This window comes from Schistocerca gregaria, chromosome X (genome assembly GCF_023897955.1).
Source record: "Schistocerca gregaria isolate iqSchGreg1 chromosome X, iqSchGreg1.2, whole genome shotgun sequence".
NCBI classification, from domain to species: domain Eukaryota; kingdom Metazoa; phylum Arthropoda; class Insecta; order Orthoptera; family Acrididae; genus Schistocerca; species Schistocerca gregaria.
In genome coordinates this window covers 178,113,423-178,132,169 of record NC_064931.1, presented here as the reverse complement: position 1 = coordinate 178,132,169, position 18,747 = coordinate 178,113,423, and the positions used below count along the sequence as shown (strand labels likewise).

The window sequence follows — 18,747 nt, the reverse complement described above, 5'->3', positions numbered from 1 at the left end:
CCAGCGCCAGTCACATGTTTCCGTCTCGGAGCCGCGGCCGCCACTGACTTGGCAAGCCATTGCCTAATAGAATCACGCGCTAATCGGATCACCGCTGGTGTTTGTAATCTCTTTACGTCGCCCAGTTAGCCTGCATTTTTCTATAAAAACATGGCTAAATTACAGACTGACTGGCCTACGACGCGTACTTCAGGAAACACTGTATTTTCCCAGTCTCTCTGTGCGATTCTGACGGTAATAAGCAGGAATAAAACGGTATTTACAATGTATGGTATTAATAAGTTCATATAACTCTGCAGGGCAACGAAACCACAAACGCAGTTCTGATTCATTAACGACAAGGCATATTGTTACCATCCTTTCCATCTTGAGCGAAGTTAGTGCTCGTGTACGATGGACGTTGCGGGCATAAAAAGTCTCCTCTGTACGATTCAACAAGGATTCCGCAAACAGCGATCTTGTGAAATCCAGCTTTGCTTCGTTCGTCTACCAGACCCTGAAGACAGTAGATAGCGAGGTCCAGATTGATGTCACGTTCCTTGACTTCTGGTAGGCATACGATACAGTTCCTGAATGCCACCTAATGTTTAAAATTACACTACTGACCATTAAAATTGCTACACCAAGAAAAAATGCAGATGATAAACGGGTATTCACTGGACAAATACATTATACTAAAACTGACATGTGATTACATTTTCACGCAATTTGGGTGCATAGATCCTGACAAATCAGTACCCAGAACAACCACCTCTAGCCGTAATAACGGCCTTGATACACCCGGGAATTGAGCCAAACAGAGCTTGGATAGAGTGTACAGATACAGCTGCCCATGCGGCTTCAACATGACACCACAGTTCATCAAGAGTAGTGACAGGTGTATTGTGACGAGCCAGTTGCTCGGCCACCATTGACCAGAAGATTTCAATTGCTTAGAGACCTGGAGAATGTGCTGGCCAGGGCAGCAGTCGAACATTTTCTGTATACAGAAAGGCCTGTACAGGACCTGCAACATGCGGTCGTGCATTATCCTGCTGAAATGTAGGGTTTCGCAAGGATTGAATGAAGGGTAGAGCCACGGGTCGTAACACATCTGAAATGTAACGTCCATTGTTCAAAATTTCGTCAATGGTAACAAGAGGTGACCGAGACCTGTAACCAATGGAACCCCATACCATCACGCAGGGTGATACGCCAATACAGCGATGACGAATACACACTTCCAATGTACGTTCACCGCGATGTCGCCAAACACGGATTCGACCATCATGATGCTGTAAACAGAACGTGGATTCATCCGAAAAAATGACGTTTTGCCATTAGTGCATCAAGGTTCGTCGTTGGGTACACCATCGCAGGCGCTCCTGTCTGTGATGCAGCGTCAAGGATAACCGCAGGCATGGTCTCCGAGCTGATAGTCCATGCTGCTGCAAACGTCGTCGAACTGTTCATTCAGATCTCTTGTTGTCTTGCAAACGTCCCCATCGGTTGACTCAGGGATAGAGACGTGGCTGCACGATCCGTTACAGCCATGCGGATAAGATGCCTGTCATCTCGACTGCTAGTGATACGAGGCCGCTGGGATCCAGCACGGCGTTCCGTATTACCCCCCTGAACCCATAGATTCCATATTCTGCTAACAGTCATTGTATCTCGACCAACGCGAGCAGCAATGTCGCGATACGATTAATTGCAATCGCGATAGGCTACAATCCGACCTTTATCAAAGTCTGAAACGTGATGGTACGCATTTCTCCCCCTTACACGAGGCATCAGAACAAGGTTTCGCCAGGCAACGCCCGTCAACTGCTGTTTGTGTATGAGAAATCGGTTGGAAACTTTCCTGATGTCAGCACGTTGCAGGTGTCGCCACCGGCGCCAACCTTGAGTGAATGCTCTGAAAAGCTAATCATTTGTATATCACAGCATCTTCTTCCTGTCGGTTAATTTTCGCTTCTGTAGCACGTCATCTTCGTGGTGCAGCAATTTTAATGGCCAGTACTGTAGAATGTATGGAGTAACAGACAACCTTTGTTATTGGATTGAAGAGAAACTGTTGAATAAAAGACATTTTGCTCTTGACAGAGACAAATTATCAGACTTAAAAGGTAGACTCGGGTAAACGGCAGTGAAGTCTTACAGGACCATTACTGTTCGCTTCTCTATATAGAACAACATTACCTGTAAACTCTCATGAATCTTCCCACATAACCCCTCTAGGTTTTATATATTGTTCATAGTGCGTAACATAGAAACGAATTTATTAAAAGAAGGTGTTATTTTCTAATTTTACTGTAATGTTTTATGAGCTTAGTACTACACACATCAAAAAAAGTTTTGCATCACTCCGGTTCCCATAAATCCTGAAGATAGACGTTGACTGTGGAAATTGTATCAGAGACACAGTCCCTTTTACTGTTCAGAGATGTCACTAAACCCGCCCAAAGGTGTACACAACCATGCATGAGCAGCGCCTATTAGACGAAGGGGGTCCGACAGTCGATCAGTTCCAGTCATTCCACCAGGAAAGAGGTACACGTCTCGTGTTATCTGTAGTACAACCGTGCCTAGACTGTCAATACCGCGATTCGATAACGTCCGGATTGTTACTTTGCTCCAGAAAGGGCTCTCGAAAAGGGAAGTGTCCAAGCGTCTCGGAGTGAAATAAAGCGATGTTGTTCGGACATGGGGGAGATACAGAGAGACAGGAACTTTCCATGACATGCTTCGCTCAGGCGGCCCAATAACTTCTTCAGCAGTGGATGACCGCTACCTACGGATTATGGCTCGGAGGAACCCTGACAGCAACGCCACCATGTTGAATAATGCATTTCGTGCAGCCACAGGACGTCGTGTTACGACTCCAACTGTGCACAATAGACTGCATGATGTGCAACTTCACTCCCGACGTCCATGGCGATGGCCATCTTTGCAACCACAACAGCATGCAGCGCGGTTCAGATGGGCCCAACAACATGCCAAATGGACCGCTCACGTTCTCTTCGCCGATTAGTGTTGCATTTGCGTTCAACCAGGCAATCGTCGGAGACGTGTTTGGAGGCAACCCGATCAGGCTGAACGCCTTAGACACAGTGTCCAGCGACTGCCGCAAGGTGGAGGTTCCCTTCTGTTTTGGGGTGGCATTATCTGGGGCCGACGTACGCCGCTGGTGGTCGTAGAAGGCACCGTAATGGCTGTACCATACGTGAATGCCGTCCTCCGACCGATAGTGCAACCAATCGGCAGCATAATGCCGAAGCGTTCGTCTTCATGGGCGACAATTCGCGCCCCCACCATGCACATCTTGTGAATGACTTCCTTCAGGATAACGACATCGCTAGACTAGAGTGGCCAGCATGTTCTCCAGACATGAACCCTATCGAACATGGCTGGGATAGATTGAAAAGGGCTGTTTATGGATGACGTGACCTACCAACCACTCTGAGGGATCTACGCAGAATAGCCGTTGAGGAGAGGGACAATCTGGACCAGCAGTCCCTTCATGAACTTGTGGATATTATGCCCCGACGAATACAGCCATGCATCAATGCAAGAGTACATGCTACTGGGTATTAGAGGCACCGGTGTGTACAGCAATCTGGACCACCACCTCTGAAGGACTCGCTGTATGGTGGCACTACATGCAATGTGTGGCTTTCATGAGAAGTAAAAAGGCCGGGAATGATGTTTATGTTGATCTCTATTCCAATTTTCTGTGCAGGTTCCAGAACTCTCGGAACCGAGGTGATGCAAACCTTTTTTTTTTTTTTTTTGGTGTGTGTAGTTTTAGTCTTCTTGATCATTCTCAACTGATTACTGATTCTGTAAAACACAGAATATATTGTACTAACTCAACGATTTTAAATATGATTCCTTTTATTCCACACTTATCTTTACTCTTTGACTGATGTAATAACATTTTAATTGTCATGCTGTCTAGCTGTACAACCAGAAAGATAGCATGTGTAAACCAACAAGAGCAGAAGACACAAATTTAGAAACTCAGCCATTTCAGTATGGTTTTCTACTGTAGGTAAACCCAGGGTGACATTTATTGACCGATATGAAAAAAATGTAAATTAGTTACAGACTACGGCGTGCACACACTTTATTTGTCATATAAACGTCACTACAAATATTTGGATTTAAGTTATGAAATGTTAGATATGCCTGCCATCATTGGCGATGATGTGACGCAGACGAGTAGCGAAATTCTGCAGGACCCGCTGAAGTGTCGGGACATCGATGCTGTTTTCGGCTTAGCAATGGTTTTGGGGTTGTACACCTTGTATTTAATATAGCCCCATAAAAAGGAGTCGCATGTGTTCAGATCCTGAAAATATGGTTGCCAATCGAGGCCCATGCCAGTGGCCTCTGGGTACCCCAAAACCAGAATGCGGTCCTCGAAACGCTCCACCAGGACATCAAACACTCTCCTGGTGCGATGGGGTCGAGCTCCATCTTGCGTGAACCACATCTTTTCGGATTCAGGGTCACTTTCGATAATGGGGATGAAGTCATCTTTCGAAACCTTCATGCACCGTCCGATAGGCATCGTGTCATCAAGGAATATTGAACCGATTATTCCGTGACTGGACATTACCCATCACAGTCACCTGCTGAGGGTGAAGAGATGTCTCTATCACTAAATGCGGATTCACAGTCCCCCAAATGTGACAATTTTGCTTATTGATGAACCCATCCAAATGAAAGTGGGCCTCGTCGCTAAACGAAACCATACAGCGCATACTAATTCTCATGATGCCCCGTGGCCAGCTGTGCAGTTGGAACTTCGCAACGCAAACCGTTCAAAAGTTCTGAAGGTTTTATTTCATATAGTTCAATAATTGTCACCCTGTATGTTTCTTATAAATTTACATCCATGTAAGTACATTCCTATTCGTGGAGATAATATAATATATTCAATTTTGTACGGAATCACAAAATGGCCTAGAATCACAAAATCACAGAATGGCCTAGAGCGCGGAAACTAGCTGTGAACTAATGAAATTATTACAGCAAAAGTGGAAAATGCTACCACCATTTCATATATACGAGTATATATGCGTCAAGAACACGTTCATCCAGCTCCCAAGGCAGAAGCTATTAGAGAGGCGTTGTGCATAGCGGTGTGTTTTACTGTTCCAGCAGCACCAGGGGCGTCGTCCGTTTGTTTGTGCATTACAAACAGGTGTGCAAAACTTGAGCACAAAATTAAATAACGTTGACCAGTGAGTGTACTGTTTTTCAAAGATTTGCAGCTCTGTACGCACACGCAAGATAATGTTTCTCTGCACCATAACACCTGGACCACCAAAAACGATCATATTCGCCTGTGTTCCTTTGTGCATTACGTGTTCCCACCTCACGCCATCTGACGGTACGTCCACCAATGTCGAACATGATCGTTATGATGGCACGGGTGTTATGGTGCGCAGAGGAATCGTGTTGCTCTGGCGTACTGACCTCCAAACCCTTGAACACGGCACACCAGCCGGGCATCGTATTGTAACGCTGCGCTCCTTCCCCGAGCGCATCTTTTCAGGGGTGCATTCGGCCGCTACTTCATTTCTGTGGATAACAATGCGCGACCGCATCGAGCAGCTGAAGTAGAGTAGCACTTACAACGAGACGACGATATTCGGCAAATTGATTGACCTGCCGGTTCCCGCGACTTAAATCCCATAGAGCACTTGTGAGATGCGCTAGTAGACGTATTGCAGCGTGTCCAAATGCACTAACGATCATCACCTGCGCTGGTGGAGTAATGGAAAGAACTACACAAGAACTCTTTTGCCAACCGTGCGGTCAGTATAGGAGCACGCTACAGAGCAGGTCTCTGGTGAACACACGCCCTTTTAAGAACCGTGTCGCACCTTTGTAATGTTCAGGGAACAATCGTTAATTGCGGTAACTAACTATACTCTCCGATAAAACTGTCATTTCTGTGCATCTCATTGCGTATGTCTTTCAGTTACTTCCTGTATTGTACTGTAGCAGTTCTTTCTATGTATCGTCCATACTTAATCGACCTATTTTACTTACCAGTGACATATCATGTGAAAGTTACATTCGTCCCTTTTCTACACAATTGCATTACGAGCTTCTAAGTAGAAACGAGTTAATTATTTAGCTTTTTTCCGTATGCCGCTGTAGTTTTATCTTAAATTTCTTGCGTGTCCGTGCAGTGCAGATCTCCATCGTCTTTAATGTGGATAGGGACTGTGGATGCCGTGTTCGTATGAGAGCTGAGTTGGAGTCCCTTTGTTCACAGTTCCAGTCTATGGCTTTATTCACGCGGACTGAAGCTGTTGCCAATGACCATCACCTGTGAGGGCCGGACGTGTGGATCCAAGGGACATCCTGCACATCCCACCTGTCCCCCAATCGGTGCGCTGCTGTGATCGCGCTACGGTCGCAGGTTCGAATCCTGCCTCAGGCATGGATGTGTGTGACGTCCTTAGGTTAGTTAGGTTTAAGTAGTTCTAAGTTCTAGGGGACTGATGACCACAGCAGTTAACTCCCATAGCGCTTAGAGCCATTTGAACCACAGTTTTGCTGTGACCGACCCGGTTACTACCCGCATAAAGGCTGACCCCTCACCTGCGGTCGAATGGGAGGTCGTTTCAATGTGTGTCAGGCAGCAAAAGATTTCCCAGGAGAGCGATCGAAAGCCTCCTCGGTTTGAACCCCAAACAATTCCAGTGCTATCTGTGGCTGATAAAGATCCTGAGCCAGCTGCAGTCGTTTGCGCTGTTTCAGAGGGCGCCTCTCTGCACGAAAAGTACTTGAATTGAAAGAGGGTACTATTACTGGCATTTACTAGCTCCAGTTGTAGGTGCGAGATGGAGCACATTGATATAACGGTTCGGGAGGGGACTCAATCCGGTGTACACTCTGTAAGGGATCCGTGATCCCACAAACATAGATATTAGTATCCGACACCCAGGTCGGTAGCAGACAGGAGTCGATTGTCGAGCGCTGCAGGAGGCAGTGTGATTAGTGTCGAGTGAAAGCAGTACTGGAAAGACTGGAAAAATTTAAAAAATGACGGTCGAGCTGAGTACGGTGTCAATGGCAGATGTTCCGAGTGGGGAGTAAATTGTAAATTCACCGACGGCAGGGGTGGCCGAGCGGATCTAGGCGCTACAACCTGGAACCGTGGGACCGCTACGGTCGCAGGTTCGAATCCTGCCTCGGGCATGGATGTGTGTGATGTCCTTAGGTTAGTTAGGTTTAAGTAGTTCTAAGTTCTAGGGGACTAATGACCTCAGAAGTTAAGTCCCATAGTGCTCAGAGCCATTTGAACCATTTTTTGTAAATTCACCGGCGTGTGACAATCAGCCCGTCCCCTTATAGTCTTGGGGATGAGCCTCATCAATACCGATTCGCAAATGGTATAAAACCAAAAGTGACAAGTGCTGAATTACGTGTTTCACGTCAACCGCGTCGGTCAGCAACAACCATGGATTGCAGTGAGGATTGTTGTGAATGTTAACCATCATCATTGCGTGTGACAAAGTACTCAAAATCTGCAACCAATAAGAGATATAACCGTAATCAAAGGTGTAAGGCGAAGGTAGCAACTGCCTCAGAATTTGTGTGTTTATATAAAATACGTATCAGTCTGTATATCGCAACGTTTGTGGTCTTTAGTAATAGAAAAACTTTCAATCATTAACTATTCCGTCTCAGGACAGCCGCACTCTGTTGAAACACCCCCGAAACCACAGCAGAAAAAATGATGGCCTTTCATCCATTAAGAACACGGTCATATATTCATAATAATTAACTCTTTGGCAGATATGACGGGGGTGTTTCAACTCTCTGTGCGTACCGGGAGGAGCCATTTCAGATGTGAAACGGGTAGTTCGAAATACGGCGGAGAGCACAGGCTGCAGCCAACTGTAGCTGGTGGATTATGTCGGTACAATGCGTGTCACATTGGTTCTGTAAATATTCTTTTCGGTATCCGGTGGCTGCCTGAAGTCGTAAAAATAGCTAGTCTTGCTTGCAAGATGAAGGAGATCACCCTCTGTAGAGTCATTGACTGGCTCGCTTGCAAACCTTTGGTATAGAGCCAAATGGAGGGTCTGAATGAGAGGTGCATACAGTTCCGCGACCGTGTGGGCTGCAGATTCCGATACGTGGTCACAAAGTGTAGAGGTGTCGGAATCCGCTTAATAGATTAGGGATTTACTTCACAAAGGATGAGGCTATATGTGCAGAGAGTGCTGCTTGGAGTAAAAAATGGTTCAAATGGTTCTGAGCACTATGGGACTTAACTCCTTAGGTCATCAGTCCCTTAGAACTTCTTAAACCTAACTAAACTAACGACATCACACACATCCATGCCCGAGGCAGGATTCAAACCTGTGACCGTAGCGGTAGTGCGGTTCCAGACTATAGCGCCTAGAACCGCACGGCCACTGCATGGAGTAGACTGGGCTTTTTTTTCTAGATTAGATGGTTTCGGAAAGGTACAAATGAGGTAACTGTCTCAAAGCGTGCAGGTCAAACACAGGGCGAGGGCAGACCTAGAAAATATTGGTCTTATAGTTCTGTATTTTTCTAGCTGTGATGGGAAGGAACAAGAGCTCTAAGCACTCATAGAAGGAAGAAAGATTAGGGTTTAGCGTGCCGTCGAGAACAAGGTCATTAGAGATGTCCCACAAGTTTGGATTGTTTCAATGATTGGGAAGTCAATCGGCCGTGCCTTTTCAAAGGAACCATCCCGGCATTTGGCTGGAGCGATTTAGGGTAATAGCGGTAAACTTAAATCTGGATGCCCGGACGCGGATTTTAATCGTCGTCCTCCCTAATGCGATTCCAGTGAGCTGCACCACGTCGCTCGGTAGGCACTCACAGAAAGCACTGAAGCAGAACTCGTTAGTACGTCCTAAAAAGTGGGTAAAGACTAAAATAAGTTTGTCCGAAATTTTTACAATGGACTTAACGGTGCTCAGGAGTGATATGTTATATTCATTTGGTGGTGGCTTGTTTATTGCTGTTAGAAGTAGTTTATTTTGTCATGAAAATCAAGTTGTTAGACCGTCTAAGTTAGAAATGGTAGAGGTTATATTCGACAACTGGAATAAATTAATAGTTGTTTCTTTTTACCGATCCCCTGACTCAGATGATACAAACTGCTGAAAGGTTCAAGAAAAATTTGGGTCTTATTTTGAATGGATTACCGACTCATACAGTTATCAAAAGCCAAATTCAGCCCTACGAGAAAGTAAGTAAACGGTCGCAAAATCGGAGTAAGCGAAAACCGCGTAATTCGGTAACCAAACGAATCTGATAACCATGAAAATTTCCTACACGCTCACAAGAAAAACTAAACGCACCCCCATCTAAGATATTCATCTCAAGTGCGGACGGAGGCTGCACGTCGTACTCACCAGACTTCTAGACTGCATCTGTCGAACACTGCAAAAAACTGTTCTCCAATCACATGGAACTGAAATAACGCCTGTTCCCACTGCACAAAATTTTCCCCTGTTTCACGCCGAAAATTTGAACGTGCGCTCGCCTTACCGTTAGTCTGAGGGACCAACAACAGGGCGAGGCTTCAGAAATGAGTGGGACAGACAGATGCCACCACCTCACTGGCACCGAAAGCCAGCTTCGAAAACTTAAATTTAACTGCAGTTCCGACGCCTTACTATAAGGGGAAACCAAGAGGGCTACTATATTCAGTCTAGTAATGTACATGCGTTTCCAATCACACACACACTCATACATCACAGAGTAATCGTAAGAGCAAAAAAAGGTGTATCAACTGACACCTTTCAAGCTGACACTCTGATCTCATTAAAGTGAAGAGCATGTACACTGAGGTGACAAAAGTCATGGGATAGAGATATGCAGACTGCGGTAGTATCGCACACACAAGGTAAAAGGGCCGTGCAATGTCGCAGCTGTCATTTGTACTGAGATGATTCATGTGTTCCGATGAGAAATGGCCGCACGTTGGGAATTAAGACTTTGAATGTGGAATGGTAGTTGGAGCTAGACGCATGGGACACTCCATTTCGGAAATCGTTAGGGAATTCAATATTCCGAGATCTGCAGTGTAAAGAGTGTGCCGAGAATACCAGGTTCGAATCCTGCCTCGGGCATGGATGTGTGTGATGTCCTTAGGTTAGTTAGATTTAAGTAGTTCTGAGTTCTAGGGGACTGATGACCTCAGAAGTTAAGTCCCATAGTGCTCAGAGCCATTTGAACTAATACCAAATCTCAGGCATTACCTCTCACCACGGACAACGCAGCTGCCCGCGGTCTTCACTTAAGGGGGGTAGGACGCCAAACGGGCCGTCTTGGAGCAGGAGAGACACCACTGGACATTTTAATTTCCACTGTCTATACTTTTACGAATAAATTCATAAAACTTTGTGAGCATGACCAGGAAGGATTCAGGATTCACAATCATAGCAGTGGAAGTTCAAAAAAATAACAGAATAAATCTTTTTACATGTGGAAGTTCATCATTGTTTCGCTTCTATTGGCTGCGTTTGTTGCTATAGGTACACGTTTCATAAGTAAGAGAGATTCTTCGATGAATTTTGCACAACATTCAAACCATACTTACAGGTGTATGAAACTCTGGAGATTATTTAATTTATGAAAAAGTGACTGTGCTGTTACATTTTAAACTTCATGTTTAGAAAAAACTCAAACTTTATAGTTATTTATCTCAATTTTTACCACAGTTTTTAATAGATTTGGAAAATTCTAGAGTTTCATACACCTGTAAGTATGGTTTGTATGCTGTGCAAAATTCATCGAAGTATCTACCTTACTTATTAAGAAAAGTGTACCTATAGCAAGAAATGCAGCCAATGGTAAGTGAACAAAAGGTGAAATACACATGTAAAAAAATAAATTATTTTCTTATATTTTTGAACTTCCGCCACTATAAGTGTAAATCCTGAATCCTTTCTGGTCATTCTGACAAAGTTTTATGAATTTATTTTTAAAAGTATAGACAGTGGAAATTAAAAATTCCTGTGGTGTCTCTCCTGCTCCAAGTCGTCCCGTTTGACAGCCTGCCCCCCTTAACGACTGAGAGCAGGGCGCTTGTGTAGAGCTGTCGGTGCTAACAGACAAGCAATACCGCGTCAAATAACCATAAAAATCAATGTAGGACGCACGACTAACGTTTTCGTTAGGACAGTGTGAGAAAATTTGGCGTTACTTGGCTATGGCAGCAGGCGAAAGACGTGAGTGCCGCTGCTAACAGCACATCTCCTGCAGCGCCTCTCCTGGGTTCGTGACCACATCGCCTGGACCCTAGACGACTGGAAAACTATGACCTAGCTAGATGAGACCAGATCTCAGTTGGTAATGAGCTGAGTTAGAGTTCGAGTGTGGCACGGACTCTGCGAAGCCATGGATCCAAGTTGTCAACAAGGAACTACGCAAGCTGGTAGTGGCTCCATAATGGTGTGGGCTGCGTTCTGCAGCCATTCACGGACTTCATGTTCCCAAACAAAGATGTCATATCACCGGACCACAATGGTTTGCAATCGGTTTGAAGAACATTCTGCACAATTCGAGCGAATGATTTGGCAGCCAAGATCGCCAAAATGAGTCCAAGCGAACATTTATGGAACATAATAGTCGTGCCAGTTAGAGTACATCTTGCACGGGCGACACTTTCGAAGTTATGGACCGCTATAGAGGCAGCACGGCGCAATATTTATGCTGTGTACTTCCAGCGACTTGTTGCCTCCATTCCACGCCGAATTGCTGCACTATGCCGGGAAAAAGAAGGTCCGACCCGATATTAGGAGGTATCCCATGGTTTTTGTCACCTCATGTTATGAAACTTCCTGGCAGATGAAAACTGTGTGCCCGACCGAGACTCGAACTCGGGACCTTTGCCTTTCGCGGGCAAGTGCTCTACCAACTGAGCTACCTAAGCACGACTCACGCCCGGTACTCACAGCTTTACTTCTGCCAGTATCCGTCTCCTACCTTCCAAACTTTACAGAAGCTCTTCTGCGAAACATGAGTACCGGGCGTGAGTCGTGCTTCGGTAGCTCAGTTGGTAGAGCACTTGCCCGCGAAAGGCAAAGGACCCGAGTTCGAGTCTCGGTCGGGCACACAGTTTTAATCTGCCATGAAGTTTCATATCAGCGCACACTGCGCTGCAGCGTGAAAATCTCATTCTGGGAACATCCCCCAGGCTGTGGCTAAGCCATGTCTCCACAGTATCCTTTCTTTCGGGAGTGCTAGTTCTGCATGTTTCGCAGAAGAGCTTCTGTAAAGTTTGGAAGGTAGGAGACGGATACTGGCAGAAGTAAAGCTGTGATTACCGCGTGTGAGTTGTGCTTCGGTAGCTCAGTTGGTAGAGCACTTTCCCGCGAAAGGCAAAGGTCCCGAGTTCGAGTCTCGGTCGGGCACACAGTTTTAATCTGCCAGGAAGTTTCATATCAGCTCACACTCCGCTGCAGAGTGAAAATCTCATTCTGGACCTCATATTATGTTAGCACAAAATGACAACCATAACATATTGAAATCACTCGTCAGCATCCCAACCAATCTCAGAGAAAATTATCGACAGAGACCGGCCCTTGTAAACAAACAAGGTTACTCACATCAATTAATCATTAGAATTATGGATCCTAGCTTTAGTATCCCAGTAGACATAAGCCAACTATTGCATTCTTATCATTCACCTCCATATCACTATCACCAACGTTAGAGAGCCTGATCGTCACAGTTCAACCAATTTATACAAATAAGGACTCTAATCCCTATAAACATAGGTATAAATTATCGGGTGGCCGAGCGGTTCTGGGCGCTACAGTCTGGAACCGCGCGACCGCTGCGGTCGCAGGTTCGAATCCTGCCTCGGGCATGGATGTGTATAATGTTCTTAGGTTAGTTAGGTTTAAGTAGTTCTAAGTTCTAGGGGACTGATGACCTTAGACGTTAAGTCCCATATTGCTCAGAGCCATTTGAACCATTTTTATAAATATTCCACTCAGTGCCCTGTATGCTGCCAAAATTGGAATAAAAAAATTACAAAACCATCAGAAACAAAACAAAAAACTAAAAAGCAAAAAAAAAATATTAGAGAACACAAAAATGACAAAAATACTCTTTTGTGCATCATATTAATTTTACATTCTTTTTATTTATGCGGTTTGAACAGAAAAAAATTCCAGGGACAAATTCCTGACTAGAAATGGAGGAAAAAAGATCCTATGAACACGCATCCAGATATTGACAGTTTGTGTGCAACGACAACAAATCGTCCCGGAACACGGTACAGAGCTGCATCGCATCCACGTCACAACAGATTTTCAAGGTGGCCTCCACGGGATCCAATGCACGTGTTCACACAAACCTGTCATGCTGTATACACATGACACAAGGTCGGAGGAATGTACGAGCATATTTCCTGTAAGAGGACCACGCCAGTAGAGGAGTTTCTCCAGTTCAGCCACAGTTTTTAGACACTCTACGACTGAGTCAAGACTTGCACTCCTCTCTCAGACGTCACAACCCAAGATGGCGGAACCAACGCACTCAGATAAGTTTAAAATTGCAAGAAATTCATAAAATCCAAGAAGGTGGAACAAGTGCAACTATACTGTCTAAACTGTAGGGACATAAAATTCCAAGACAGCCTTCCAGACAGCAGTTCCAGCTTCCACCACTAGTATGTTTGTGTGTGTGTGTGTGTGTGTGTGTGTGTGTGTGTGTGTGTGTCTGTGTGGCACTGTTTAGTCCTCCCCTCACCTACTTGCACCAAGTTTTCCTCTCCAACTTGCATCACAACCTACTTGTCGCAAGTTAAAATAGTGGGAATTCGAGACTGCTTGCTTGTGCTAGTTAAAAACGCGCTAAATTAAAAAAATTGCAAGAGCGCTCTTTTGATAAGTTGAAATGGTGGAAGTTTCTGACACCTTTTTTAAAATCCCTACCGAAAGATATATCAACACCTATAATGTGTTCTGCAAATTACTGCTACCCCTAACCACTCCTTCCCCTCCCCCCCCCCCCCCCCCCCCCCGAAGGAGTCCCGCACCGCTCCCACTGCCACTGCAGCTATGGTGTTGTACATGTGTATACGAGAGCAAATAGGTAAGAAACAGAGCGAAAACTGTGCTGACAGTGGACAGGTCACCTGCAGATAGCAGGGGACCCACCCAACTTCAGGGCGGCTTGAGTATGGGCCGCAACTCCAACAGCAGTGGTGGGCTGGCGTGGGCTACCGGTAATAGCAGCTTAGCATGGGCTACCGATATTTGGGATTCTACCCGACAGCAGCGCCATGTAGGTGCGATCTACACCTCTGACAGCAGTGCCAGGGCAGCACGGCGAGTCTGGCGTGAACCACGCCTCCTGGAATCTGGTACGAGCCATATCTTCCAGGATTCCAACACGGCCTACACCTGTCAGGAGTGTGGCGCTATCTACTGGGAGACTGGTGTGTGATGCTCTAGACGAGATCATCCGGAAGTAGCGTTGATAGCCAAGTTCTGCATAACATTTTGAGAAAAAACCTATGCCGATAATGGCAGGGCGTCAGAAGACAGATTCATGAATATTTAATACATTAAGAAAAAATTCCCATTTGAATTTGTTTTAAAAATAATGCATACATTGTATCTAAGTTTGGTGGACTGGACGGAAAAGCTACAGTTAACAGCCATTTGTTTCCTAAAGTGGTAAAACTTTAAGATCTATATGCAAATTCAGCTAGAGTATGGGGTAGAATTGTCACACAGAAGACGATGTGGAATGACTTAACAACATTACAGGCACAGGGAATAAACATAAAAATGAAACTCTTCAAAGTCTCTCGCTAGCTGAATTAGAAATCCTTAAAGAATATTTCATGTTCAGAGATTTTTGTGCGTGTTTGAGATGTTGACGTCGAAAAGTAGCGATACTATGTAAATGAAGGAATGCGTCATGCAAACCTGTCTAAGAGGTTTATCCTAGAAATTCATTTCTGTGAGCCGCAATGTCAATGTGAAACTATCATTTCTCCTACAGGGGTATGCTGGTGCGACAGCAAGAGGAATATTGGCAAAAACCCACAAGGAAGCGCTGGAAACTACTTTGAGAAATACAAGATTTCTGTGACTATACCACATAAGGTGCAATTGGCTATCGGTAAAATGGTTGTGGTAATGGATGAGCTAACTGGGATGTTGCAGCAGCTCCCTTTAGACGACTAGGACCTTTGGACTTGGATGTAACACAATATTTTGTTAGTATTTTTAACAAAATGGAGATGTGTGATTACCAAATATGTAACCGCGCCTTCTGTATGCAATAAGATTACCGAGGTACCTCTAAAATTTTCCTTACAAATTTCAAGTACTTTAGAGGGGAAATGAGTAATGAATGTTATGAAATGGAGCCCATGTCCGGAAATGTACCGTTTCCGTGCTACGGCTGTATGAAAACATGTTTACTAGGTAGGTGTGCGACAGAGTAGTCATGGTGCTGGGCGCTTATGTCGGTTAGGCTGATGTTCAAAAATGGTTCAAATGGCTCTGAGCACTATGGGACTCAACATCTGAGATCATCAGCCGCCTAGAACTTAGAACTACTTAAACCTAACTAACCTAAGGACATCACACACATCCATGCTCGCGGCAGGATTCGAACCTGCGACCGCAGACTGAAGCGCCTAGAACCGCTCGGCCACACCGACGTTTGTTCTACCTCTCTGACCTGATACGAGGCTCATTCATGTGTCTGTGAATGTTAAAGCAACATGGTAGAGTACACGTTAACAGAAAACACCCACATGGCGACTTAAGTTGAACTGAAAACGGAAGTGTTTATGAAAACTGATGAAGTTTACTTTTTGTTTCTTTGGTTATTTATGAGTGGAAGTGTAAAACAAGTGACCTACTGGGTCACGTCTAATAAATTGCTAGTAAAAGTGGTCGCGTTACCAACATGTTTTCAATTGTTTGTAGCACGGAAATGGAACGTTTCTCGGCATGGGTTCCAGTTCAAAATATTTTCTATTCAGTCTCCTCTGCAATTTCTAGAAGTTAGTAAAAGGAATTTTAGATTACCGTGTGTAACAAATTTGTATATAAGATCACAAGGCCAGGAATTGACAAAGATATTGGTAAACATCATGAATTTTAAATATGCCCTGATATGTATCGATGAGAAATGTTCATGTTTCCCTTGTCTAAAGAACTTTTACATCTCCCTCGGCAGAAGACTTTTAACGCTGTGATTTATAACCACAGAATGTTTGGTGTTTGTGACTGTGTCGAAGATTGTGTAAAATATAAAAATGTGCTTTTGCTTCGGAAATGAAGTGGTAGTGCGACCTCCAGACCAGATGAGAGGAAACGCGGATGCCAATAAACTATCCCACTGAAGATGACTTAGAGTAAAAAAGAAGTCGAAATGCGTCTAGAAGAAACAAATTACAGTGGAGCAAGAAAAGGTGGTTTTTATTTCAAAGCATATATTTCTGTGCTTGCTGCAGAGGTTGGCCATGCAAACAAACTTGTTAAATTTCGTCTGTTCCAGCGGTTGCAGGAAATTTAGGGACAAACCCAAAAGTTGAATCCGCACGTGTCCCTAAACTAATAGCAATGCAGTATGTTTTACATGGTTTTATTACAGATCTTAATTACAAGTTTGCAGTTAAATTTCACTGTTGTAGCTCTAATAATGGAATGTCTTACCGTTTTGTAAACAGAGCTAAAAATCCTGTTTTTCTGACTAAAATATTTCTCTTCTCGAAAACTGCTACTCCAAAAGCAATGAAGTTTTTACTGCTGTTTCATTGCAACATAGAAATCATACAAATACTAACTAATCACTTCGTCGCCTCTCAAAACTAAATTTTCCCGATAAATTCGGTGGCAAAATCAGTCAGTTTTGTTTCATGACAACTCCCGATTGACAACAGCCAGATCCATTTTGAATGCTGACCCAATGCAAACAAGACACGGAGAAACCAAATGCGTTGTTGGTATTCGTCTAGGTGCAGCCAATCGATGGTTATCGTGGAACGAAACTGACCAATTTTGCCACCAAACTCACCGAGGAAAAATAATCTTATTGTCTTATTCATTTTGCTTGGAAAACATCGCAGCTGTTTTCGTGACTTACAATGTAGGAAACACTGCAACCAGTCACAAGTTTTCTTGAAATAATTTTATTATACCACTATCAGTTTCGGGTCGGAGACCATCGTCATATGATAGCGTTGGTTTCTTTTACGTTTGTATCATCCTGAAAAGTCCTCCTTTACATTTATAAAAGGGCTTTTCAGGATCACACAAATGTAAAAGAATTCAACGTTACCATCTGACGATGGGCTCTGTCCTGAAACTGGTAGTGGTTTAATAAAATCTTTTCAAGAAAACTCGTGGCTGGTTGCAGTATTTCGTACAGTGTAGTTTAAAAATAGTATTGTTGACAGGTAACTAAATCAGTAGGAATTTTTATTCCATGTTGTATTATTATTCTTGTCATTGCTATGGTGTAATGAAGCTGGATTTAAAATTTAATAGCAGTAGAACTAGCAGTTACAACATTTTGATAGGAAAAACAGGATTTCCTTAGCGCTGTTTACAAAAAGGAAAACAGTTAAATCTCCGAAAGTATTAGAACTAGAGTAGTGAAATTTTAACTATAAATTCGTAATTCAGAGCTCTAATAACATCATGTAAGACATTGACTGAAATATTGTTACTTAGGTGAAACATGTGGATTCCATGAAATTTCGATATGCCCCTAAGCTTTGTGCAAGCACTGTATTGATACGCTTGACAAACTAAAACAGGAAAAATTTTGTTGCAGATCTGTGTCCTATATTTAACTCATTCAGTCTGAAGAAAAGACCGGCAGTATTTTTCATTCATTCTTACTGATTCCAGAGACAGTACAGAAGCTGTATCCATATCACTTAACCTGGGAAGGCCTGAAATGAGAGAGAGGTACAAGCTCCATTTATAGTTTCAGATGGACATACAGCTTCCATGGGGATAAACAAAGGCCTCGAATGCAGTGGCACAAGTTTACGCAAGAGGAAGAAAACGAATGTTGAGAACAAGATATAACTCCTGCTCGAAGACAGAGAAAGAAAAACTGAAAGGGAGAAAGCATAAGCAGAATTAAAAATAAAATACCTAGAGCCGCCTACAAAGGAATATATAAATTTATTTCTACTCAGCATGGGTGTGACTATGAGAACACCACACTATTTTAACTGAGTCAAAAAAGTGTATGGAATTAGGAATTAAGTGATGAATATAAACATCAAAAATGAGAAGTTTAATAGCGACAGAAACGAGTGATATTATTTGAGAATGATGATCTTAGGGGCATGATGTATTTCGTTTTAAAATAAAACTAAACTGTTGTTTAATTTTTTACTACATTTTTTAAGTTTCTTAAAAGCAGCTAGCCATTTTAATGGATACAGTGTATATTAAGTTCTCTGTCTCTTCGTTGCTGTAATCTGACGACGGTTGGAGAGTAAATAAGGGTTTTCATCACAGTTTTTCAGTACCATGGAGAATCATTACCTAAATGATATGCAAGAGTGTTAATAATAAGCCATTTTTCAGACGTTTCACTGTTTTCACCTTAAAGGAGAAATGTGACAGCACGCGGCAGGAAGGGGATCAATCACCATTTGAAAACATTCGGTCTTAGTAATAAACGAGGAATTACTTAATGTTCCATGATGTGTTAAAACGTTACGAAATGTTAAGCTATGAGAACTGTGAAAAT

At 43.6% G+C, this 18,747-nt stretch overlaps 1 non-coding gene across 1 annotated transcript; it reads left to right on the top strand.

Annotated features, from left to right (window-relative positions):
* The first annotated feature begins 12,036 nt into the window (after window positions 1-12,036).
* On the top strand, window positions 12,037-12,111 carry Trnas-cga (transfer RNA serine (anticodon CGA)). The gene has a single exon. It is a non-coding gene; the product is annotated as a tRNA-Ser (tRNA).
* The last annotated feature ends 6,636 nt before the right edge of the window (window positions 12,112-18,747 follow it).